The sequence below is a fragment of the Scylla paramamosain genome, chromosome 15, assembly GCF_035594125.1.
Source record: "Scylla paramamosain isolate STU-SP2022 chromosome 15, ASM3559412v1, whole genome shotgun sequence".
Taxonomy (NCBI): domain Eukaryota; kingdom Metazoa; phylum Arthropoda; class Malacostraca; order Decapoda; family Portunidae; genus Scylla; species Scylla paramamosain.
This window is the reverse complement of record NC_087165.1, coordinates 17,951,012-17,976,011: the sequence shown is the minus strand read 5'-3', so window position 1 is coordinate 17,976,011 and position 25,000 is coordinate 17,951,012. Positions and strand designations below refer to the sequence as shown.

Sequence of the window (25,000 nt, the reverse complement as noted above, 5' to 3'; positions counted from 1 at the left end):
CTATTACTACTACTACTACTACTGTTACCGTAAATCAACAACAAACTGTAATGAAAGAGTACTTACACTGTAATATAAAGTTCGTAGATGCTTGTCTTTTTTTCACCTGTAATAATAATAATAATAATAATAATAATAATAACAATAATAATAATAATAATAATAATAATAATAATAATAATAATAATAATAATAATAATAATTACAGGATCGAGTTCCCCTGACTTCCTTACACGAAGGTGTCAGTGGGAAGGGACGAAGGGATTGGGAGAGATGGAGGAGGGAAGAGGGAGGGAGGGAGGGAGGACGGAGCTGTTCAAATGTTCTCACGCTCCCTGACCAGATGGGAACATGCACCGTGACCCCTCCTCCTCCTCCTCCTCCTCCTCTTCCTCTTCTTCTTCATGCACCCCCTCCTCCTCTTCCTCCTCCTCCTCACACTTTCTTACTCACAGTTGTTGTCGTCCTCCTTATTCTTCTAAGCAGCGCAACCCCCACAAACAGCCCCGTAAGGACCGACATGTCTGCTGCTATTTGTTCTTCTTTGTGTTGTTATTTCCTGTTTCTTTTTGTATTTCTTGTATTCCTCCACCTCTCTCTTCCTTTCCCCTTTCCTCTTCCTGCTCCATTTTATTTATTTATCTATTTATTTATTTATTTATTTTATTATATTTTATTATATTTATTTATTTATTTATTTTTAATTTAACTTCTTTAATCTCTCTCATACTTAATCTCGTCCTTCTTCACTCTCCTGCCTCCTTCTCTCTCCTCCACTGATCTCTCCTTCATCTCTTTCTTTTCGTCCTTTTCCTCTTCCTCGGCCTCCTTCTCCAGTTCCCACCTGTCAGTGTAAGCTGGAGGGACTGGTTGGTAGGGAGAGCCTTATGCTGTGAGTATACTGCCTAAGCATTTCATAGAGTATCTGAAATTAATTTTCCCGACAGCCGAGCAAAGATCCAAAGTTACGCTAATGTTTGGTTAAATGTAACCTAATGTAGTATTTTTTTTTCTTCTTCTCCTCCTCCTCCTTCTATTTCATGTTTATCATCATTATTATCATTAGTAACTGTAGTAGTAGTAGTAGTAGTAGTAACATTATAATTATTGTTATCATATTTCTCCTGTTATTATATACCTTTCATTCTTTTCCTTTTCTTCCTTCCTCTCTCCTCTATTTTCACTCCTCCCCTCTCATCTTCCTTTCTGACTCCTCCACTTCCCTCTTCTCTTCCCATTCCTCCCATCTCATCTTCCTTCTACGTACATCCACTCCACCAGAGAAAAAGACAATTATTACCGTCATTGTTGTAATTGCAGACAGTGGTTACATTCTTATCATTCGCAACAAGTCTGGCGTAGTAAGGCAGCTGCTGGCAAATAACACATCGCAGTAACACGGACACCAGCTGACCATTTTAGGGTAAACAGTCAGACTAACACAGGGTGACTGCGACCACAACAAGATCAGCTGATAACCAGGGACTACGCCACGACTGGTTTGGCGAGCAGGTGGTGGCTTGATCTTGATGTGATAGGCGGCAATCCATCCAGACCAGTGCAGCCCAGAATACCGTTCATCAGCCGCACCTTGGACAGTATTATACGCACAGCACGTCACCATGCCACCAAGCACTTACTTTGCTGTACTAGTGAGAAAACTCGAACTTGGTATAAGCCTGACTGATGAAAACGCAAAACTGTGTGCGTCACTTTTTTTTTTTTTCCCGTTATCTGAAGATTAACACTTCTATGTGCTATCAAAATAGTTCACCACTTTTTTTTTATTTCTTTACCAGGTTAGAGTTTTTTCCGATAGTAACTTCCCCTTACAACCAGTAGTCGTAGATTATACTTTTTCTCTCTTTTTATAGTACTTTTCTTTAATAATGTAATTAGCGTAGTATAGTGTTGTTAAATCTGACAGCCTAATAAAGACGTAAAGGTGTCTTTTTTTTTTTAATGAATCAGGAAGATCGGGGAATGGCAAAAAATAAAAAAAAATAAAAAAAAATTGCTAACGAAAAAAGTGGTTCAAATGCTGTTTCCAAAAAGAAAGTTGTTCACCGTTTGAAATCCCTGGTAATGCGTGTAATCATCAGCTTCCATGATTGCACCGCCAGGACACAAGACAGGAACGCAAGAAAGTAAGGAGACTGCCAAAGGTCAGTTAAGATCTGCACACAGTGACTCCTGAGCACTTAAAACTCACCATTCATCACCGTCATACACAAACTCATCCAACTTCCTCCCGAAACAATCTAATATCTCTGTGCACTTATAACCCTTTTGTTAACTTTAAAATTCCATCTGCGAGCCAGTTTTTCTTTTCTTTTCTTTTTTTTTTTGCCTCGCTCCTACATAGAATAATAATAATAATAATAATAATAATAATAATAATAATAATAACAATAATAATAATAAATGGTCTTCCCCCAACCTCATATCTGTCGGCTGCCCATCTAGTTCAAGTCAATTCAGTAAACCTTGTCTCATCTCTCCGTCTGGTTATCTGTCTGCCGTCTATCTCTTTCAGACCACTCAAACCAACCTTCTTATCTCTTCACCTCCAGCACTTATCTCTCTGCTGCCCGTCTATGTATTACAAACCACCTCAGCAAAACAATCTCTCTCTCTCTCTCTCTCTCTCTCTCTCTCTCTCTCTCTCTCTCTCTCTCTCTCTCTCTCTCTCTCTCTCTCTCTCTCTCTTCGTCTTATTGACGTTCCGTATAAGAGGAAAATTACACTAATTTCGAAATGTGTTGATACGAGGGAAGGAGGAGGAGGAGGGAGGATGGAAAGGGGGTAAACTTTCCCTCCTTCTTTTCCTCCTCCTTAACTCCCTTCCTTTAACCCTTCCTCTCCCTTCCTGCCTCCTCCTTCTCCCAACCCCTTCTTCCTTTCCCAGTCATTCTCACCTAACCTCTTACCCTTCCCCCCTCTCTCCAAAACCCTCTTCCTGCACCCCCTCCCCCTGCCGTGAGAAACACCATCCTCCTCCCCCCCTCACCTGTCCCCCCAAATCACCTCGGAACCGCCTGGGAACCTCTCCAGCCCCGTGGGAAAATTTGACTGACCGTGGGAGAATTATGGCCAACGTGAGAGACAGCCGTTGGGGGCGAGCTATGAAGGGGTTAGTGGTGGAGGGGGCTGATGGGAAGGGGTTGAGGGGGTGGGAGAGGTGTGGGGAGGAATGTGAGGAGAGAAAGGTGTTGTGAAGTTGGGAAAGGAAATTGGGAGAAAATGGGGCATGAGAAGATGGAGAAGATGGAGAAGAAAAATAACAAGAAGAGCAATAACAACTAGAACAAGAAGAAATATAAGAAAGAACAACAACAAAATCAACAACGACGACAACAAACAACATAAAATAACCAAAGAAACAAACAAACAAACAAACAAGAAGCCACCAAGAGAGAGAGAGAGAGAGAGAGAGAGAGAGAGAGAGAGAGAGAGAGAGAGAGAGAGAGAGAGAGAGAGAGAGAGAGATAATAAGGACATTAGCCATATCTTCCCTCTTCACACAAACGCGTCACAGCAGAAGCAAATAGTACATGAGAGGCAAGAATACACGATAAGGATGTATATTTGATCCCTGTGGTTTCGTGGTTTCAATATTCACATAATAATAACCGCCGCGCAAAACACAAAGGATGTAATTGACTCTTCCTCCTCTTCCTCCCCCTCCTCCTCTTCCTCCCTTTTCTCCCCCACCTCCTCTTCCTCCCCTTCCTCCTCTTCCTTTTTTCTCCTCCTCCACCTCATCAATATTTGGTAAACATGAAGGTTATTAAGTCAACGCTTAAAACGTGCGTGTGTTTGCACGGACCCAGGCGCGTGTGCGTGCATGCTTGCGTGTGTGTGTGTGTGTGTGTGTGTGTGTGTGTGTGTGTGTGTGTGTGTGTGTGTGTGTGTGTGTGTGTGTGTGTGTGTATCACTTATGTATACCTGAACAGAAATTTGTATTTGTCTTCATAGTGATGGCTTATGAATACACAAGCGTATGCACACACAAGCGCGCGCGCGCGCACACACACACACACACACACACACACACACACACACACACACACACACACACACACACACGAACCGAAAGCATAAAAGATGACTCTCTCTCTCTCTCTCTCTCTCTCTCTCTCTCTCTCTCTCTCTCTCTCTCTCTCTCTCTCTCTCTCTCTCTCTCTCTCTCTCTCTCTCTCAGCCCTTGCCCCCTCCCCCTACTCGTCCTATCCCCTCTCATAATTTACACAAGGGACACAAACGTGATGATCAGAGAGCTGATTCTCAAGTCCCCGCAGCAGACACCACCGAGGCAGCCTGGTTGAGTTACTAGAGAGGAACCCGACCCACCGAGCCTCTAGCGGGATGGTCATGCGAAACGGATTGGCGACGAAAACGGGTCTCATATTCATCATCTATACATTCCTCACACCAGCCTCGGGAAAATCAGTGTTGCATTGTATCGCTTTTCAAGAGCCAAGCCATCGAGGAACTCTGGCCAGTATTCAGAGACGCTTCGCTCCCTTACCGCCACGACTACGAATATTTTCAAGGCCACAAAAATGATTAACCGGCTTCTCAAGAGTGTTTCTCCTTTAAACAATGTAGAAGTCGTGTTCGTCTGTCACTAGAACCATAAAGACATCCTTAAAAAACACCTATAACTTAACTTAGAGCGTTTTGAGCGTAGTGGACTAAGTAATATAGACAAAGATGGTCATTATCATGCTTGCTTGTAAGAGGTTAATAATGTGAAGCGTGGGGTACAAAAGGGTATATTATTTAGGTATGGAAAATTTGACTAAGAGTTGCTAGGGGAAGGAAAAGCAGAGTTAATAATCTTGAGCTTGGATACGAAGAGTTGGATGTGAAAAACTTGTAAGAGTTGCTGAAAAAAAAAAAGAAAAGAGAAACAGGTGATTAAAATTAGCTCAGTACATGAATTCAAGAGATGTAACATATCATGACATTTTTTTTTTATTTGAGTGAATACATTTTATTTTATTTATTTATATTTTTCTTAATATATGATAGAAAATGAAGGCACTTAAAGTATGCTAGTGTAGTGGTGGCCTTTATCAACAGCAGGCTGACAAAGACAAAGTAGCATTGCGCATCCTTACGATCAAGAGTTCATGAGCGAAGACAAAGTAGTGGACAAAGTGGTAAGTGTTCTAAACGAGAGATAGAGAGACGAAGAAAAAACGATAAGAGATGCTTCGCTGAGACGTGATTTAGTTCACAGGGGAGCGGAGAGAGAGAGAGAGAGAGAGAGAGAGAGAGAGAGAGAGAGAGAGAGAGAGAGAGAGAGAGAGAGCGCCAAAAGCAGACGGACAGACGGACAGAAAGACAGACTGATACAGAAACAGAGGCAGAAACAGGGGGACTGAGATAAAAACAGAAAGAGAGGCAATAACAGAAAGGGAGACAACACAGTCTGACTGACAGACAGACAGAGACAAAAAGAAAAACCGAGAGTTAGTGACAGATAGACAACAGAAACAGACGAGGCGACACAGACAAAAATAAAAAGGAGAAACGAAAAGACAGACACAACAGGCAGACAGACAGACAAACAGACAAACAAACAAACAAACAATAAAGCAGCCTTTCAGTGAGTTATAATATACATACATTTCATTCTGACACTTTTCTACAGGAAGTTTTAGCTGCAAGATGAAGGAGGCAGATTAATTAACGCAGAGCTTACCAGCAAAGACAATAAAGGAGTTGAAATTTTTATTAGAAAGTCAAGCACAATAAGTTACAAGTACTCTGCATGAGGGCTGCGAGAGGAGAAAGGGTGCGCGGCTGGGATCAAAACAACAGTGGCCATAAAAGTAGCGACACAGCAACAAGGAATGCAGTGCAGCGGCGGAGAGCTGCTTGAATTCCCCTCTCTCTAACTCTTTTTTTTTTATCTTTGTGCAGAAAATTAGTGTCTTTTGCTCCCCTTCTTTGTACCTTTGACCGGTCTTCACGCATAAGAAATAAATAAATAAATAAATAAATAATAAAAATACAAGAAAAAAAAAGAGAAAAATTACGGGAGGGAGAAAGAAGAAAGAAATCGAGAGTAAAGAAGAAAACAAGAGAGCAAATATTATAAATCCTATTATATTTATATATATGCTATTATAAATCCAAGACGGAAATGAGATAGATGGGAGCGTGTCAATGACATCATAGCGAGACGAGCAGCCTCCGACCTTGTGCAGCGACGGCGCCTTTTTTTTTGCACATCTGACACTTTACTAATGCTAGTGATAATAATAATGACTACTTCGCCCGGAGGCAGAGTGATGAAGGATGTAAATCGTCACAAAATACAGAGATACGCATATAAGAAATGACAACAAACAACAGACCTGCGAATTAAAACTCCTATTACTAATTAATGATAATAATGGGCTTTAACCTTGCAAGGAATACCTAGGAGGAATTACTTGCGCTATGTAAAAAGTAATGCTGCCTTAGGGAGTAGCTAATCGAAAGCATTATCAGTTTACTAAGATTCTGGTAATCCTACGCAACTTATACTTAAGAAAAATATACATAAAGGCACTAAAAGTTTGAATTACTCGAACATTCTTTTTGCTGCCAACCGTGTCCCTCAAAACCATATTCTAAACTTGCACTAGATCATCTTATTGAGCTTCAGGAAGACCCACAGCAGTGAGAAGGATCAATGAACCACAAGCAATGGATCAGTTCAATCTGGAAAGTAACCACAATCACCAATACAAGCGTACAGTTGCAGCAAGGAATTATGTCGCCAGGTCCAGTGAATTCCGAAACCATAAATCTAATAAGACTCAGTATATGGACTCAAACTAGCGCTGAAGATTCCCCATGCCCTGTAATCTCTTCCTCGTATTCACCTTCTCTTATGGCAGGGAGAACACATAAATTCTAATCAGTTTACCTTCACTTTGTTAAGCCAAGGGGAGAGAGAAAAGGTGAGCAGGTGTTACTAGTAGATGAAGAGGAGGTACTTTGCATCAAGAAAAGACCAAAAACTTTGGATGTGACACTTGGAGGTAATTGTCTTCTAGAGATTTTTTGTCCGTAACATTTTGTACAATATAACATCACTTCTTTGAGCAACTGTACAGAGAAGAAACACAAATGGAGAACAAAGTGATTAACCTCTTAACGCTAACGAGGTTGTTTGTGATAATCTAACCAGCTTGATACAATTTAAGATGTGTAAGTTAGCTGAGGCGAGAACATCTTAAGATACTGACAAAAACATTAACAGCGTCGTGTGTGTGTGTGTGTGTGTGTGATGAGAATGCGATAAGCTGCCGGATCCGATACCTCCAGTGCACGATGCAGTTCAATAAACCAAACACATTCTAAACAATAACAAAAAAAGTAGTCTTACCGCTACCCAGTACTCGACACCTCTGCTGTGCACGCCGCCTTTGGTACGTACGAGGCGCAGAGGAAAGCAGATTAAGTTCATTTTTCTTCTCTCACACTCAGGTTAGTAATGGAGTGGAACAGACTCTGCAGCTGAGTGGTAAAGGTGTGAACATGAAAGACTTTAAGAGAGGGTAAAATGTATGGATATGATAGGATGGCAGATAAGATATAAAGAAAGAAAGTAAGATTTGATAGAAGGAGAAAGTATGATATGATTATAAAGCCAAAAAGAGAAGGTACTATTTATGGATAACATTTGAAAGAATAGTGAGTAGAATGACTGAGTAAGTGAAGGATGGATAAAAAACGATAGACAGAGAAAACAGGATGTACTGTACAGTTTTATGAATAAGATATGCTAGAATGGCTGATAGATTGACAGTGATAGATGAGACCTGATGGAAGGAAAGCAAGATATCACAGAAAGAGAAACTTAAGATAATAATATAAAGCTTTCAGAGAAGGTAGTACATTATGGGTGAGGAGAAGAGAATGTAAATATAATAAACAGGATTTTTGTTTACCTAGATCAACTGTTTTTTTACACACTTCTGGACGTCAAACCAAATTTCATTATCATATTTAGAACCGCACATAGTTACGATTCATGTATTTTGTCCATCTACTGTTAATGACGGCGTGACATTTATTATTTCCAATTACTAACTCTAGACGATTTTACTGAACAAGAAAAGGTCAGAACCACTCAGTCACTCCTTTACCGGTCTCCGCCTCCCGAAATTACACTCTAAAAATGCACTAGACACTTTAGTAAGCCCAAGCAGACCATAGAAGTAAGAAAAAAAATAAAGCTCTTCTTCTTTGTATACTCCTGGAGCTGCCTTAAGTAATATGTCACAAAGACCTCTGAATTTATATATCCATTTTTCTTAATTTAATTTGACTAGAAATTTGTAAGTGGACTAATGAGCAACTCCATCAGAAAATTTCCCAAAATCAAAATGAACTGGGAACATAACAAGTGGAGCTACTTACTAGATACTGTTTCCTCTTATTTTATTATTAGAAACATTTAGTAAAACATGACATCATTTCTTTGGGCAGCTGTACATCTGAGGTAGCAGTTCTGAGTCATATGTTAAAATGAACGAAGAACACCACAAATGTTACATCACACAGGAAGAATTCATTAATTTAGAACAAGAATGTCAGTTCATAAAAAGAAGAAATGAAACGTTATGATACTTGGAAGTATTAAAAATATGAGACTGTGCTTGATTCCTGTCACACACACACACACACATACACACATACACACGTTTCCGTCGCTTACATTCATAGAGCTTGGTAACCCTCCGCTGGAAAACATGGGGCAAAGAAAGGAAAAATAAAATACATAAAAATAATAACGAATGCTAAAAAAAAAAAAAAGTAAGGATAAGGATGAAAACGATAATTATGAAAAAAAAAACATATAGTAAAACGGAAGGAAAAAATAAAAGAAAAAAGGACAAGAGAGAAACAAAAGGGGAAAATGAATACAATAGAAAGTAGAAAACAAAGAAACGCAAATAGATGATGAAGACAAATAAAAGAAATTAATGAGAATATAAAAAAAGACTACGGGAAAAGAAGAAAAATAAATATGTAGAAAAGAACAAAGAAAATAATGAAAAAGAAAAATTAATAATACAAAAATAGTGACAAAATAAAATCAAATAAGAAAAACGCAAAGAAAGTAAATTTAAATAACAAAGAAAAAGTTAAGCAAAAAAGGAAAGGAAAACGAGAAAGGCAAAGGTAAAAGACCAGTGAGAAAATGAAAGTGTAGATTCTGTCTTTTTATTAGCATTATTATTAGATCTGAACATCATTATTACGAAGAGTTTTTTGCCACATCTTTTTACACAAATATCAAGTAGTCTGATTCCACAATTCCTCTCTCTCTCTCTCTCTCTCTCTCTCTCTCTCTCTCTCTCTCTCTCTCTCTCTCTCTCTCTCTCTCTCTCTCTCTCTCTGAACTAGTTGCATTGTTAATATTTCCTGTCTAGTTCAGAGAATAGACGCGTTTTCATGAGGCAATAGATTGTTTTCTCCTCTTCTTCCTTCTTGCTTCATCTTCTTATTCCTCCTCCTCCTCCTCCTCCTCCTCCTTTTCCTTCTCCTCCCTCTACCCCAACATTTGCTAACGTCATTTTGTTTTAGTAATGTTCTTCTTTCCGTCTACTCCACTCGTTCGGCTGTCTTGAATCGTCTTTATATGTATTTATGTATTTATGTAGATGTGTGTATGAGTACGTATACATTTCACACACCACTTTACACTGTCTCACATTTTCCCATAGCCCTCTACACTCCCATACACCTCCCCCACCATCTCCCTAACACCAACCCACCGCCTACATTACTCTCCTCACCACTCAATCCCACTCTACGTAAATAAGTACCTTCCCTTCCCTTCCCTTCCCTTCCTTCCTTTCCTCCTCTCATTTCTTCTTTCTTCCTTCTCTCCTTTCTTCTTTCTTCCTCCTCTTCCTTCTTCTACACCACACTTACGTACTTCCCCTCCTTCTCCACCCTCATCACCCCTCTAAGTCCCACCACACACACACACACACACACACACACCTTTCCTTCTTTCTCTCTCTCACTCCCACAACCACCCACCACCACCACCACCACCACTCTCACCCACATTACCTCCCTAACTCACATACCTTCCTGACACCCTCCCACGCTCTCGTCTACACCTCCCACGCCCCCACCCCCACCGCAACACCACCACACCACCACACCTGCCCCCTCCTTCCCTCCCACCTCAGAGTTCTCACCTGCTCGGGCCGAACCGCCAGGTAATGTCTAGTTCGGCGACACTCAAGTTGCAAATTGACAGCCTAAGTGGGATGTGTTGCATGAGCCTGCGTGTGTGTGGGTGGGGAGGGAAGGGAAGACGGGAGGTGTATGTAGATGAAGGGAGGGAAGGAGGGAGGGAGGGAAGGAAGAAAAGAAGTAGTTGCATGCCTGAGTGAAGCGAGACGAAGTGTTTCTTTATTTGTTTGTTAGCTTCCTTGTTTTATTTATTTATTTTTTTCGTCTCTCTCTCTCTCTCTCTCTCTCTCTCTCTCTCTCTCTCTCTCTCTCTCTCTCTCTCTCTCTCTCTCCTCTCTCTCTCTCTCTATCTATCTATCTATCTATCTATCTATCTATCTATCTATCTATCTGTCTATCTATCTATCTTGCTGATGGAGAGAGAGAGAGAGAGAGAGAGAGAGAGAGAGAGAGAGAGAGAGAGAGAGAGAGAGAGAGAGAGAGAGAGAGAGAGAAAGGGGAAGGGCGGAGTGGGAGAAGGCACCATTGAAAACAGTTTTAACCAACCGAGAAGGGAAGAAGGGAGGGAGGAAGGAAAGGAAGGAGGACGGGAAGAAAGGGAGGAAAGATGCATGTCGTTAAAAAATGTTAAAATAAAATTGAAAAAAAAAGCGTATTATATTTACCAGTTTGACCTCCATCCTTTCCTCCTTCCCTCCCTCCCTCTCTCCTTCCCTCTCTGCTTCCCTCCATCCCTCCATCTTGATCCCTTCTTTACCTTCCTCTGCCCTAACCCTTTTTCCTTCCAACCGTCTTCTCTCTCTCTCTCTCTCTCTCTCTCTCTCTCTCTCTCTCTCTCTCTCTCTCTCTCTCTCTCTCTCTGAAAAACAACCAGTCACATTCAAATTTATCTATTTAGTTAGCAAGTCAGTCAAACAGTCAAACACGGTCATTTCGTTTTTAAGTCAGCTTAAACTTGAGTCAGTTACTTAGTCATTCTATTCCCCAGTCACCCAACCAGTCTTTCAGCAAATAGTCGTACATTTCTGCCAATAAGTCACACAGATCACTAAGCCACTTACCTGGTCATCATGTTCTCCACTCAGCCACGCTGCTAACGAGCCGGTCAGCCAGCTATAGTCCTGTAATCCCCTAGCCAGCCAGCCACTCGCTAAGCCAATCTCCAGGTCACGCATAAAGGTAACCAACCAAACACACCCAGCTAGTCTCTGTCATCCAGCCAGCCATCCAGTCACCCAGTCAATCTTTTATCACCCAGCCAGCCATCCAGATAACCAGCAAACTACTCCCCCAACTAGTCTTTGTCATCCATCCAACCATCCACTCATCCAGTCAGCCATAATCAACCACCCTGTCAACAAGTCATCCAATCAATTATCAACCATCCAGCCTGTCAACCAGTCAAACAGAAACAGGTAGTGATTTCCAGAGTTTACCACTAAAGATTAAGATTTTCAGATCCTGATTACCTCTTACATTGGTTAGTGAGGTGGACAGCGGGATGGTAGTCTAGTCCAATATTTGATCAACAGTAAATAGTAACTCAATACATGAAACACTGGTTACTACACCTCACAAACTCTGCGATCCCAAACCACTTGTAGCATTGCGATTGACTCCCAACACACACACACACACACACACACACGTACAAACACTTAGGTGCTCTTTGCCACTTTCACCAGTACATAGTGACGGTAAGAATACGGTTTTGGGGTTCACTGCCCGCCTCCGTCCCGCGGCTGCCGAGAGTAAGACGTCACAAGGCTTCCACCTAAAGATTAATTACCTTACCTAGTATCAATAATTAAATTTGTAGTGATATTTATACACACAGCCAGCCACCCAGTCACCAAGTCAGTCCGCCAGTCAACTTGTCAACTTGTCATCCTGCCAGCCAGTAAATCAACAAGGTAGTTACTCTGTCAGTTATTTGACAAGCCACCGAGCTAGTCACCCAACCCGAGCTAGTCACATAGCCAAGCCAGTCATCCAGCCTAGTCATCCAACCAACTGTCTACCCAGTCACCAACCTACCCAGATAACTAACCACTCAGCCAATCAGCAAATCACTCAACCATCCTCCCAGCCAGCCAGTCATCCAGCAAGTTAGCCAGCCAATCACCCACCCAATGAGTAAGTCACCTAGTCAGCCAGACAACCAGCCAGTCGCAGGCCAGCCAGCCAGCCAGCCAGCCAGGTAGCATCTCCACCCGTAGGCAAGATTTTTTCTCTCACCGAAGATAAGCTTGGTGCCTTATGCTGCCCTTCCCCTCTCCCCTCTCCCTCTCCTACCCTCTCTCCTCACGCTAACCTTCCACCCTGACCCTCCACTCCCCTCAGGATGCCATCAGGCCCCCTGCCCCTCCCTCTCCTCCACCGCATGCCACCTTCACCCCCCTCTACCTCTCCCCTCCCCTTCACACACACCTTTTCCTCCACTCTTCCACCAATGACCAGACCTCTCCCTCCCTCTCTCCCTCCCTCCCTTCCCTTCCTACCTTTCCTCCACTCCCACAAACACGACTCCATCCTTCCCTCCCTCCCTCCATCCCTCCACCGCGCATGACGTACTTCCCTCCCTCCTCCTCCCTTCTTCGTGACCTCCCCCCCTCCTCTCCTCCTCCTCCTCCTCCACCTTTCCTCCAGGCATGACCTCCCTTCCCCCCTTTCTTCTCCCTTCCCTCCCCCTCCCCCCCTTTGCTCTTCTCCTGCCTCAGGCTCTCTTCCCGGCACGACCTTACCTCCCTCCCTCTCTCCCTCCCTCCCTACCTACCTCCCTCCTCTACCCGCCCTCCCTCTCCCTTCCTTCTTCTCTCCAGACACGCAGGGAGGAGGGAGGGAAGGAGGGAGGGTATAGGTGATGATGGTGGGTCGTGGATCGTGTGTGTGTGTGTGTGTGTGTGTGTGTGTGTGTGTGTGTGTGTGTGAATAATTATATGGTATTGTATTTTTTTCCTGCTCATCTTCATTCTGCCTGCAAGTTATATTTATTGCATATTTTTGTTATTATTATTATTATTATTATTATTATTATTATTATTATTATTATTATTATTATTGATTTATTGATGTTGTTGTTGTTGTTGTTATTACTATTGTTGTTGTTATTATTACTACCATAATCATAATCATCATTATATATAATCAATAGTACCACCACCACCACCACCACCACCACCAGCCAAAGTAACAGCAGCAGCAACAGCAGCAGCAACAGTAGTAGTAGTAGTAGTAGTAGTAGTAGTAGTAGTAGTAGTAGTAGTAGTAGTAGTAGTAGCAGCAGTAGTACTAGGAGTAGTAGCAGCAAATAATAGTAATGTTATCTATAATCAGACTGCAACCACCACTACCACCATTATCGCTACTACGATCATCACCACCACCATCATCATCATCACTACTACCACCATCACCACCACCAAAAATGACCGACATCCGCTGTACTTAAACACACACACACACACACACACACACACACACACACACACACACACACAACAAAACAAAACAAAACAAAACTCAGTATAATACCTACGTACGCCAAGTATGTGTTAAAAAAATGTAACTAAAAAGTACATTTCAAACATTCTCTCTCTCTCTCTCTCTCTCTCTCTCTCTCTCTCTCTCTCTCTCTCTCTCTCTCTCTCTCTCTCCTCTCTCTCTCTCTCTCTCTCTTTACCATTCCTCCTTCCCATATCGCACCGAGCCAGTCCTTACCACAACGCTCCGACCTTTCCCATAACCTTTCGCTCTCTCCCACGCTCACACATCTCCCTACCACCCCCACCACCCAGCACACCCGCTCCCAAACGCCCCCACAACTCTCCCCAATGATCGGTAGGGGTGCACTGGTGTGGGGGCCGCGTGTTGGGGGCTGGTTGGGGTGTTGGAGAGCGCTGGGTGAATAGTGAGGTTCGAGGTTGAGCATTGGACAGTGAGTTGAGGTTGAGTCGCCCGCCGCTCAGAGTTCCCAGGGTATTTTTAACTTGATACTGGACGGTGGGGAGGGACGTGGGAAATTTCGTGGTGTTCCCATGCGTTGGGAGACTATCCTCCTCCTCCTCCTCCTCCTCCTCCTCCTCCTCCTCCTCCTCCTCCTCCTCCTTCTCTTCCTTCCTTCTCCTTCCTCCTCCTCCTCTCTTCGACCGAGTAGTATTATAATGCGACCTCTCTCTCTCTCTCTCTCTCTCTCTCTCTCTCTCTCTCTCTCTCTCTCTCTCTCTCTCTCGCGACGTTGGTTCGTTTGCAAGCATTTTTCGGTTGGTTTGTGATTTTCTTACGTCATATACATCAGTTTTTTGGTGTGTTATATCTACTCTCTCTCTCTCTCTCTCTCTCTCTCTCTCTCTCTCTCTCTCTCTCTCTCTCTCTCTCTCTCTCTCTCTCTCTCTCTCTCTCATCACTCACCCTCAAGTACCTACTAACTAGCGCTTAAAACACCATAACACCTAGTGCCTGGCTCCCCCTCCCCACTCCCTCCCTCTCTCTCTCTCTCTCTCTCTCTCTCTCTCTCTCTCTCTCTCTCTCTCTCTCTCTCTCTCTCAAAACACCGCCTAACATTCCCTAACACCACCACCACTACCACGACCATGACCACCACCACCACCACCACGACCATGACCACCACGACCACTACCACAATTTGGTCCTTTCTATGCACCACCACCACCACCACCACTACCACCAATCCCTCCCATCATCTAAATGAAATTCACATGCTTTTCTTTACCCTCCTCCTCCTCCTCCTCCTCCTCCTCCTCCTCCTCCTCCTTCAGTGTCCCTCCCCCTTGCGTCTCCCCTCTCTTTCTCTCACCTTCCCATCTCCCATCTCCCTCCCATTATGTCCCATGACGCCAGGTAGCTACGGGTACTTGCTTACACCCATCTCTCTCTCTCTCTCTCTCTCTCTCTCTCTCTCTCTCTCTCTCTCTCTCTCTCTCTCTCTCTCTGCGCCCCTTCCTTCTTTCCTTCCCTTCCAAATTTGCTTATTAATCTTGAGATGAACGATATATTTACTTATTAATGTGTGTGTGTGTGTGTGTGTGTGTGTGTGTGTGTGTGTGTGTGTGTGTGTGTGTGGTGAATAAGAATAAGAAAAAGGTCTTTTTTTTCCTATATAATATACGGTATTTACAAATATATTGTAAACTATTTATCTACATTTACTTGACATGTGGCAAGAGAGAGAGAGAGAGAGAGAGAGAGAGAGAGAGAGAGAGAGAGAGAGAGAGAGAGAGTACAACCATCACACCCATACGCCACACTGTCTCGCTCCTCTCTCGCTCCTTCTTAATACATATAATCTTACACTCTCTTTACTCCACTTTTTTCAGTCTTTTTTTTCTCGTCGTAGTTAAACCTCGTTCCCTCAACTTCTCTCCCCTTCAAAAAAAAAAAAAATGCTTCACCCGTAACCTGACTGACCACTATTACCAACACCATTACCACCACCACCACCACCACCACCACCACTATAACAACAACAGCACCGCCGCCACCTTTCACATGCACCTCTAACACAACTCACAAACAAACTCCCACAGTGTACATACTTTAAACGACGTCGCTTTGAGGAGGGGGAAAGACAACACCTTTAAGCTCACGACAAGTCTCTCTTGGCCTGTATTCAGAAACGCTTTGCCCTCTCTCTCTCTCTCTCTCTCTCTCTCTCTCTCTCTCTCTCTCTCTCTCTCTCTCTCTCTCTCTCTCTCTCTCTCTTTTCAAAGGCCACAGAAATTATCAGTTGTGTTCTCAAGAGTGTTTCTCCTGTTAATGATGTAGAAATCGTGTTAATCTGTCACTAGAACCGTAAAAACATCCTTAAAAATGCGTTTAACTAGAGGCTTTTGAGATGTGGGACAGAAACGTTTCAAAATATGGTCCTTTTTTGTACAGTCGTGATCACATGTGTTAGTAACTTGCCAAGACGAGAAGACGATCAACGAGAGAGAATAAGGGTAAACACAAGATGGAGGAAACAGAGAAAACGGTGTAAGAAAAAACTTGATGGGAAAAGAAAGGAAACAAAAAAGGCGGAAGAAGGATATGGAAAAGGCGTTATGGAAAAGAAAGAAAGATTTTAAAAATGTGGATAAGGAAACCGATGATGGGGAAAAAAAAATTAAAGAGAAAGAGAAAGGAAGGTGAGGAAGGAAAAAGAGGGAAAGCAAAACGACTAGGGAGAAAAGAATGAAGGAAAGTCGACAGCAATGGGAGATAGGCAGTGAAAGAAAACAAGAAAAGAGGGGAAAAATAAAGAAGGAAGAAGGGAAAGGGGAAAGGGAATGGAAAGGAGTATGTATCAAAAGGGAAGAGGGAGGAGTGGAGGAGAGACGGAGTGAGGAAATGAGGGAGAGTTGGGAGGAGGGAGGGAAAATAATTGGACATTTAATCCTTACCGTAATGATCCTTTAAGTAGCTAATTGCACCCTTTACATTATATTTTGTTACTCCTGCCCCCTTCTCCCTTCTCTCTCTCTCTCTCTCTCTCTCTCTCTCTCTCTCTCTCTCTCTCTCTCTCTCTCTCTCTCTCTCTCTCTCTCTCTCTCTCTCTCTCTCATTAAGAGACAAAAATAATGCAAGAGAGAGAGAGAGAGAGAGAGAGAGAGAGAGAGAGAGAGAGAGAGAGAGAGAGAGAGAGAGAGAGAGAGAGAGAATGATAATTACGAGCTGCGATATATACATATATTGCAATAAACATGCATGTATTTAACTCTCTCTCTCTCTCTCTCTCTCTCTCTCTCTCTCTCTCTCTCTCTCTCTCTCTCTCTCTCTCTCTCTCTCTCTCTCTCTCTCTCTCTCTCTTGAAAACATCCCATCATTAACCTTTTTATATATTTTAGTCTAGTACTTCTTATGTTTTTTTTTTTTGACTCCTCTAGTATACCCTCCCTCGCTCATTATTATTCCATTCTCTTACATCATTATCTTCCTACCTCCCTCTTGAACGTCTGCCTTGAAGCTTCCCCCTCCCTAATGCCAGTCTCAAGCGAACACCCCCTCCCCAGCCCCACCCGCCCGCCCGCCAGCCAGCCTTACTTATATGGACTGAACCGATTCTTGCAACTTACTCACACTTATGTCCTATTTTTTTTCATCGACCTTTTCTTCTTCACTTTTTTTTTCCACCCCTCTTTCTCCGCCATAACCTTCGCTTCGTCCTAATCGACCTGTAATGGAGTTCACGTGTTAATTAATGAAGGTTAATAAGCGTGTGAAAAAGTATATTTATTTGCTGGCTCTTATTCCATCAACCTTCTATCCCATCCCGTCTCTTTCTCCTCCTTCTCGTTCTCCTTCTTATTCTGATACTCCTCCTCTTCCTCCTCCGCCAACAGAGAGCAAACGAGGCCAAGGCTGAACGTGGTGGTGATGATGTTAGTGGTGGTGGTGGTGCAGGAGGAAGACGAAGAAGAGGAACTGAAGGAAAGAGGAATACACAAAGGAATACACAGTTAGTACTCCATACGAGGATGCTTGTGGGAACTTTATACCAGGAACCGCATGCGTACACTGTGTAATTTGCAAGTTCAGGAAGCAGGAAGGAAACGAGGAAAGTTCACGTGGGAATCCTTTTTTTTTTTTTTTGAGGGATGATGAAAGAAGAATGAGACAATACTGGTCTCTCCTGTGAGCTGATGGATGCTGCCTGCGGGAACCATACGTACGTGGATGGATGTACACCCCACTGCCAATGATAGAAGTTTGTGTTGTATACGTAGGGTGGGTGTATAGTGTATTTTGTTAGTACTGTTGATATTTCTGGTGGTTTGAGTGTTCTCAGGTTTTAGAAGATAGCTGTGGTGGTGGTGGTGGTGGTGGTGGTGGTGGTGGTGGTGGTGGTGGTGGTGGTGGTGGTGGTGGTGGTGGTGGTGGTGGTGATGATGATGATGATGATGATGATGATGATGATGATGATGATGATGATGATGATAGTAATAATAATAATAATAATTCCGCCAAGCAATAATGGAAGAGGAGGAAGAAGAGGAGGAGCAGGAGGATAAAGAAAAAAACAGAGAGAGAGAGAGAGAGAGAGAGAGAGAGAGAGAGAGAGAGAGAGAGAGAGAGAGAGAGAGAGAGAGAGAGGGAACAGGGGCTACAGGTTCACACTCTCAGCCTTGTGCAGACAGGTTTGTTTCCTATCACTCATTACCCCTTGCTAACCAATCAGGCAATAAGAGCGGGAGGGAAGCTGGGAGTGACCTTGTGATCCGGCAGCCTCGCTAAGATACCTTCAGCTAGCGTGACGAGATATATCAGACCCGTATTTTAAACCCCTCCACTGCTTAATGCAACAATTCGCTGCATTAAAAACAATGTATGGAGTCTTTACAATCGTTTCCAAGGAAGAAGGGATTATAAGAATAGATTTTGTACTTTCTAGCTATTACGATGATTGGATGAAGTCTTTATAAGCGTTTAAAAGAAAGGATTGTAAGAATAGATGTTGTGATTTCTACTCAATATAATGTTTGTAAATGACTGTAGAACGATAAGAAATGTCTATATACAAACACGCTAAAGATATAATATCCACTGCAGCCTGTGAAAGTGGACTGACTGAGATAAAGGCGACGTATAGTTTTAGAATAGGAACTTTAAGGCTATAGTCCGCACCCTCACCAAAGAAGATTCGTATAGACTGATGGATATATGATTGACAGATACGAAGATAAAGCAGTTGGTTAATAGACTGATTAATTAGTAGATATAAGTACTACAGACAGAGACAGACAGACAGACAGACAATAGAGACACTGGGATTAACTGTGGTGGTGATGGTGCATGAGGGAAACACAAAGAAAACAAAGATAATTAAGAAATTGAATGAGAAAAAGAAAATTAAGACAAAAAATATAAAAGGATGGTGAAGATGGTGATAACGAGAATGCTGTTGCTGCTGCTGCTGATGATGATATAATGGAAATAATGATGAAAAAGTCAGAGAAAAGAAGGGAAGAGCGAAAAAAAGGAGAACCTCGCACAAAAGGTAAGGCTACACGAAGATTGATAAAATGGAAAGACAAAATTAGAGAAAGAAATGAGAAAATAAGTCAGAGAGAGAGAGAGAGAGAGAGAGAGAGAGAGAGAGAGAGAGAGAGAGAGAGAGAGAGAGAATGACCACACACAGACATGCTGATAACTGATGGAGTGACAGACACGAAGGAAAAGGATGAGGAGAAAGAAAGAAAGGAGAGAAGGGAGGGGAGGGGAGGGGAGGGGAGGGGAGGGATAGGAAGGTAAGGGAAGGGAAGGGAAGGGAGTGAGGGAGGGTGGGAGGGAGGAGAGGAATATACCTGCTCTCTCTCAGCCTGGGAAAGGTGTTTTTTGCAAGCCTTTTTTGTTAGTTTAGTGAACTGATTCGGCAATTCTGTGTGTGGGCCTCCCTCCCTCCTTCTCTCCTTCCCCTCTCCTCCCTCCTTCCCTCCCTCCCTTTACCTCCATCCATGCCTCCCATCCCCAGACCTTCCCTGCCTCCATACATCCATCCATAGCCCATTCTCTCTCTCTCTCTCTCTCTCTCTCTCTCTCTCTCTCTCTCTCTCTCTCTCTCTCTCTCTCTCTCTCTCTCTCTCTCTCGATGGAACGTGATATTGTTGATGCTGTTACTCGTGGTGGTGGTGGAGGTGGTGGTGTTGGTGGTGATGATAATGGTGGTGGTGGAGGTGGTGGTGTTGGTGGTGATGATAATGGTGGTGGTGATGGTGATGGGTATTAGTGTTCGTGGTGTGGTACTCACTGTGGTGGTGATAGTGGTGGTGAGGCAGGATGTGAGGGTTGAAGGTCGTGTGAGTGTGGAGGCCAGAAGTGTTGGAGGGAGGGAGGGAAGGAGGGAGGGGGAGAGGGATTGTTGGAGGCATGGAGGGAGGGAAGATGGAATGGAGGGACGAAGGGAACCTATGGATGAAGGATGCATGTAAAGTAGTAGTAAACTATAGCCTAGTAGTAGTAGTAGTAGTAGTAGTAGTAGTAGTAGTAGTAGTAGTAGTAGTAGTAGTAGTAGTGGTGGTGGTGGTGGTGGTGGTGGTAACAACAGCAGCAGAAAAAAATAGTAGTAGTAGTAGTAGTAGTAGTAGTAGTAGTATACAACAACAACAACAACAACAACAACAACAACAACATCTCCCATCACCACCACCACTACTGCACTTATACCCCTTTTGACATTATCACCATCTCCACCATCACCATCATTACCTTCGTCATTAACATATACAACATAACAGTCCTGCCAAAAGCGAAAACAAATACATAAGTAAATAATGTACACAAGATAAAGCTTGCTAATTAGTTCATGTAACCACAGCCAGCTCGGTAAACCAGTCAGTCCCTCGCATACTTGGTCACCCACTCATGTAGCCAGCCATTCAACCAGTCAGCCAGTCAGCCAACTCTCTAAGCAGGTAGAACACATTTGTTCACCGTGCAGCCAGCTAGTCTCCCGGTCTGTCAGCTAAGAAGAAAAGGAAGAAGGAAAGAAAGTAGGTAGGTAGGTATGTAGGTAGATAGATTGGTTGGTTGGTAGAAAGGGAAGGAAGGAAGGAAGGAAGGAAGGAAGGAAATCAGATAACCAAACAAGCAGGCAGGCAATGCGTCTTTAAGTCTTTCAGTCACTGGCAGTTGGAAAGGAAGGAAGGAAGGAAGGAAGGAAGGAAGGAAGGAAGGAAGGTAGAAAAAACAAAATTGAAAGCAAGAATGAAAGGAAGTTGGTCAGTCTGTCAAACAGGCAATTAGTCATACATATATTCAGTCACTCACTCACTCAGACAAACATTCGATTAGTAGGTCACTCAGTCATTCAGTCAGGCAGTCAGTCAGTCATCTAATCGCCTAATTCTTCCACATGCAGACTAGGTTTACCATTCAATCTCACAGTCAATCAGTCAGTGAGTCAGTCAGTCTATTTTTCAGATAACAATTCGGTCAACCAATTAAATATACATTATGCAGTTAGCACGTGAGTTGGTTGATCAGTCAGTCAGTCCGCCAGTCAGTAAGTAATCCAGCCAGTCAGCAATTAATCAGTTAGTCAATTACTCAGTCAGAAAATTGTCCAGTCAGTCACCAATGAATCAGTCAGCTAGTTAGTCTGCTAATCAATCACTCAGTTAGTTATCCAGACAGTTAATCAGTAAGTTGATTCGTCAGTAAACTCACAAATTACTCAATCAACTAGTTGCCCAATCAGTGGATGAGCAAGACATCATTCAGTGAGTCAGTAGGTGGGTCAGTTAGTCAGTCAGTTAAGCGGTCATGTAACTTAACTTCATTCCAAGGTCTTTTACACGACCCTTCTGCCCCCTTCCCCCCCTAACCACCTTGGCTGCTTCCTGCTGATTCTCTCTCTCTCTCTCTCTCTCTCTCTCTCTCTCTCTCTCTCTCTCTCTCTCTCTCTCTCTCTCTCTCTCTCCCACACGGTCATGCACGTAAGATATGTGTGCACTCATGGAAACGTGTGCACATACGCAGAAGGGTTCAGCGCGCGCGCGCACACACACACACACACACACACACACACACACACACACACACACACACACACACACGATTCCCACAGTCATCTTCACTATGCAATCACTGAGTTGTGACGGAATTAAAACAGCGAATGAGAGGGGAGAGTGAAAGAGTGAGAAAGGGGGTGGGGGGAAGAGGAGGAGGAGGAGGAAGAGGAGAAGGAGGAGAACGAGGAGGAGGAGGAGGAGGAGGAGGAGGAGGAGGAGAACGAGGAGGAGGAGGAGGAGGAGGAGGGGGAGTGGGAGTAGGAGTAGGAGGAGGAGGAGGGGGAGTGGGAGTAGGAGTAGGAGGAGGAGGAGGAGGAGGAGGAATTTGACGTGAAGGGAAAGAAATATCACTTTAAATTCTCTTGATCGAAACTTATAGTCTCCTCTCTCCTCCTCCTCCTCCTCCTCCTCCTCCTCCTTCGGTTCCCATATTATCCCTCCCTTTCCTCTCCCACTCCTCCCAATCCCTCTACGAGTGCAACACAAACATAATTTGAGTAATTTTCTCAAGGGAGTGGTGGTGGTGGTGGTGGTGGTGGTGGTGGGAACAGATCCCCTGCCTCTTTCTCTGCCTCTCCCCTTCCTTCCTTCTCTCCTTTCCTCCGTCCTCTTCTCCCTCCCGCCCTTCATCCCTCCCTCTTCTCACGCCGATTCCAAGAAGGTAAGTGGAGAGATGATGCTGAGAAGGAGGAGGAGGAGGAGATGATAGTGATGGTGTAAAGATACAAGAGAAAGAAGTAGGATCAAAGAGAAGATGGTTTTAAAAGGGAAGAGAGAGAGAGAGAGAGAGAGAGAGAGAGAGAGAGAGAGAGGAGAGAGAGAGAGAGAGAGAGAGAGAGAGAGAGAGAGAGAGAGAGATTTAACTGGGAATTGATGGAGATGAAACACGTAAAGATGAGGATGACAACTTGTGGGAAAAGGAAGGCGGGAGGAAGGAAGGCAGGAAGGAAGAAGGGGACGACGACGACGACGAGGAGGAGGAGGAAGAGGAGGAGGAAGAGGAGGAGGGGGAGAGACACATAGAGGGAGAGAGAGAGAGTGAGAGAGAAGGAGGGAGGAAAGAGGGAGAGAGAGGAATGAAGGGTCTTGTGGGATAGCATTCAGTCTCCCAGGGAAGGCACGCGCCCTGCCACGTGCCGCCCGCTCTCCACGGCCGCCACACCACGCCTGTGCCACGCCCGTCCTTCCATCCACACGCCCTTGTATCCTCTCCCCACCCTTCCTCACTCATATCTCACCTCCCCACACCTCCCTGTGTCTCCCTCATCACCACGCAGCCTTCTCACCGCCTCCTCCACTCTTCCCCAAGCCTCCCCAACCCGTGCAGTGCCGTGGGAAGGCGTGGAGTGCCGCTCTAGCCGCCTTAAGTGCCAGGGAACAGCCCCGGGTGACGCACGTGTCGGCAGGCGTGTATGAGACGTGCCCGCGCCCCCCACGCCCGATAAAACACGTGCCTCCTCCTTCCTATTATCTCGCTCGTGCCTGAGGGAGGGAAGGAGGGAGAGAGGAAGGGAGGAAAGGCAGCAGGGAAGGGAGATAGAGATGCAAAAGGACGAAGGGAGGAAAGGAACGGATGATGGGGGAAAAGGGGAACAACACACGCATCAAGTATAATGATTAAGAAGTGTGTGTGTGTGTGTGTGTGTGTGTGTGTGTGTGTGTGTGTGTGTGTGTGTGTGACAGAGATCCTGATGGAAGACAAGCTGCAGTCACATGCATTACACTCCAATGTTAGGGTGAGTGGTGAGTGCCAGAAAAAATATTGTGTCCCAGGGGAAGAAGTGGCCGTCAGGGAAAGTAATGGGTGTCAAGGGGAATTGTGGGTGCACGAGAAATACTGAGTGGAAGGAATATTGTGGGCGTCAGAAAGAATTGTGGTTATCAAGGTAGTCACGCACATGTAGTGGACTTCTCATTTCGTGAAATTTTTCGTGGATGGGATGTTTAGACCGAAGTTCACGGTACGGTGTTTTACCAGATGGCGACAATGCTGGAGAAGAAAAATATCCTATAGAAATTCTCTCTTCGATAAGAAAATATTTCATGGAAACTAACATTCTTGGTTTGTATCTCAGTTTATCTGTTTAAGACCAAAACTTAAATCAATCCTCTTTAATAGTCCTGGTCATACTTCCTACAGAACTTCTACGATGTAACTTTTCATGGACACAGTTTCTGCAGCAAACAAGTCCATTTGATTCCACAATCCTTCCGCTGTGCAATTTTTAGCACTACGAACGGATCACAGTCACGATGCTAATACACTGAAAGATCCTATTCCTGTGACAACCATTTCCTAAGATAACAAGACAGACACTTTATGGGATATTTTAAGTAACACTGTGAACAAATGGGCGAGAGCCAAAAGTAACAACAGTACGAGGAATTATTAATTAGTTTCGCGGTCCAAAGCACTAGAAAAACATACATTTATAAGCATGTAACACCATCGTTTTATTCATCGCCATTGTCATCTTTGCAAGTTCCGCACAGAATCCAGTCTCAAAGAAAAAATAGAAAAAAAAGGAATTAAGTAACCTTCCCCAGTCACCTTCGCTTCCTTACTGGACTCGCTGCTCCCGATGACTGACTTCCTGCCTAGAATTCTGTTTTGTAAGTGGTTCTCAGACTGGTTCACCTTTCCTCATGGGTCTCACAGCAGTGTGGGGGAAATATCAGGTTACGCGTGACTGCAACACACACACACACACACACACACACACACACACACACACAGGTTGTAACTCTCATACGCTTTGTGGCTGCGACCTCCTCGTTTCGAAATGGAATATCTTGCGTTAGTTTCCTGGGTGTTCTCTGTACATCTTTTGACCGTGGGGCGAGAATTCTTTTTAGACCAAGGATATGTTTTATAATACTATAATCTCCTTCCCCTCCTCCTTCATCATCATAACCTTGTTCTTGTTGTTCTTGTTTATATTATTGTTCCTCCTCCTCCTCCTCCTCCTCCTCATCATCATCATCATCATCATCATCATTGTCATCATTATCATTATTATTATTATTAGCAGCAGCAGCAGTATCATCTTCATCTTCCTCTTTCTCTTCTTCTTCCTCTAACCTCCCATTACATGTAATAACTAATACCAGCTGTGTGTGTGTGTGTGTGTGTGTGTGTGTGTGTGTGTGTGTGTTGTGAGCATCACATTACGCACATGAGCGGGTTGGTACACACGTAAATTCGTGAGGTAATAAATTTGTCTGGGTTTCTTTTTTTTTTTCTTCCTACTTTCTCTTCTTTTCTCAATTTT

General features: G+C 43.8%; 1 long non-coding RNA gene across 1 annotated transcript in view; it reads right to left on the bottom strand.

The window, feature by feature from the left end:
* The window catches only part of LOC135107554 (uncharacterized), a 100,259-nt gene that overhangs the window by 13,409 nt on the left and 61,850 nt on the right, over positions 1–25,000 (bottom strand). The window contains exons 3-4 of the long non-coding RNA XR_010271822.1: positions 17,295–17,393; positions 67–106 (exon numbers count right to left, since the gene is read on the bottom strand). This is a non-coding gene — a long non-coding RNA (uncharacterized LOC135107554). The remainder of the gene's footprint in view (positions 1–66; positions 107–17,294; positions 17,394–25,000) is intronic.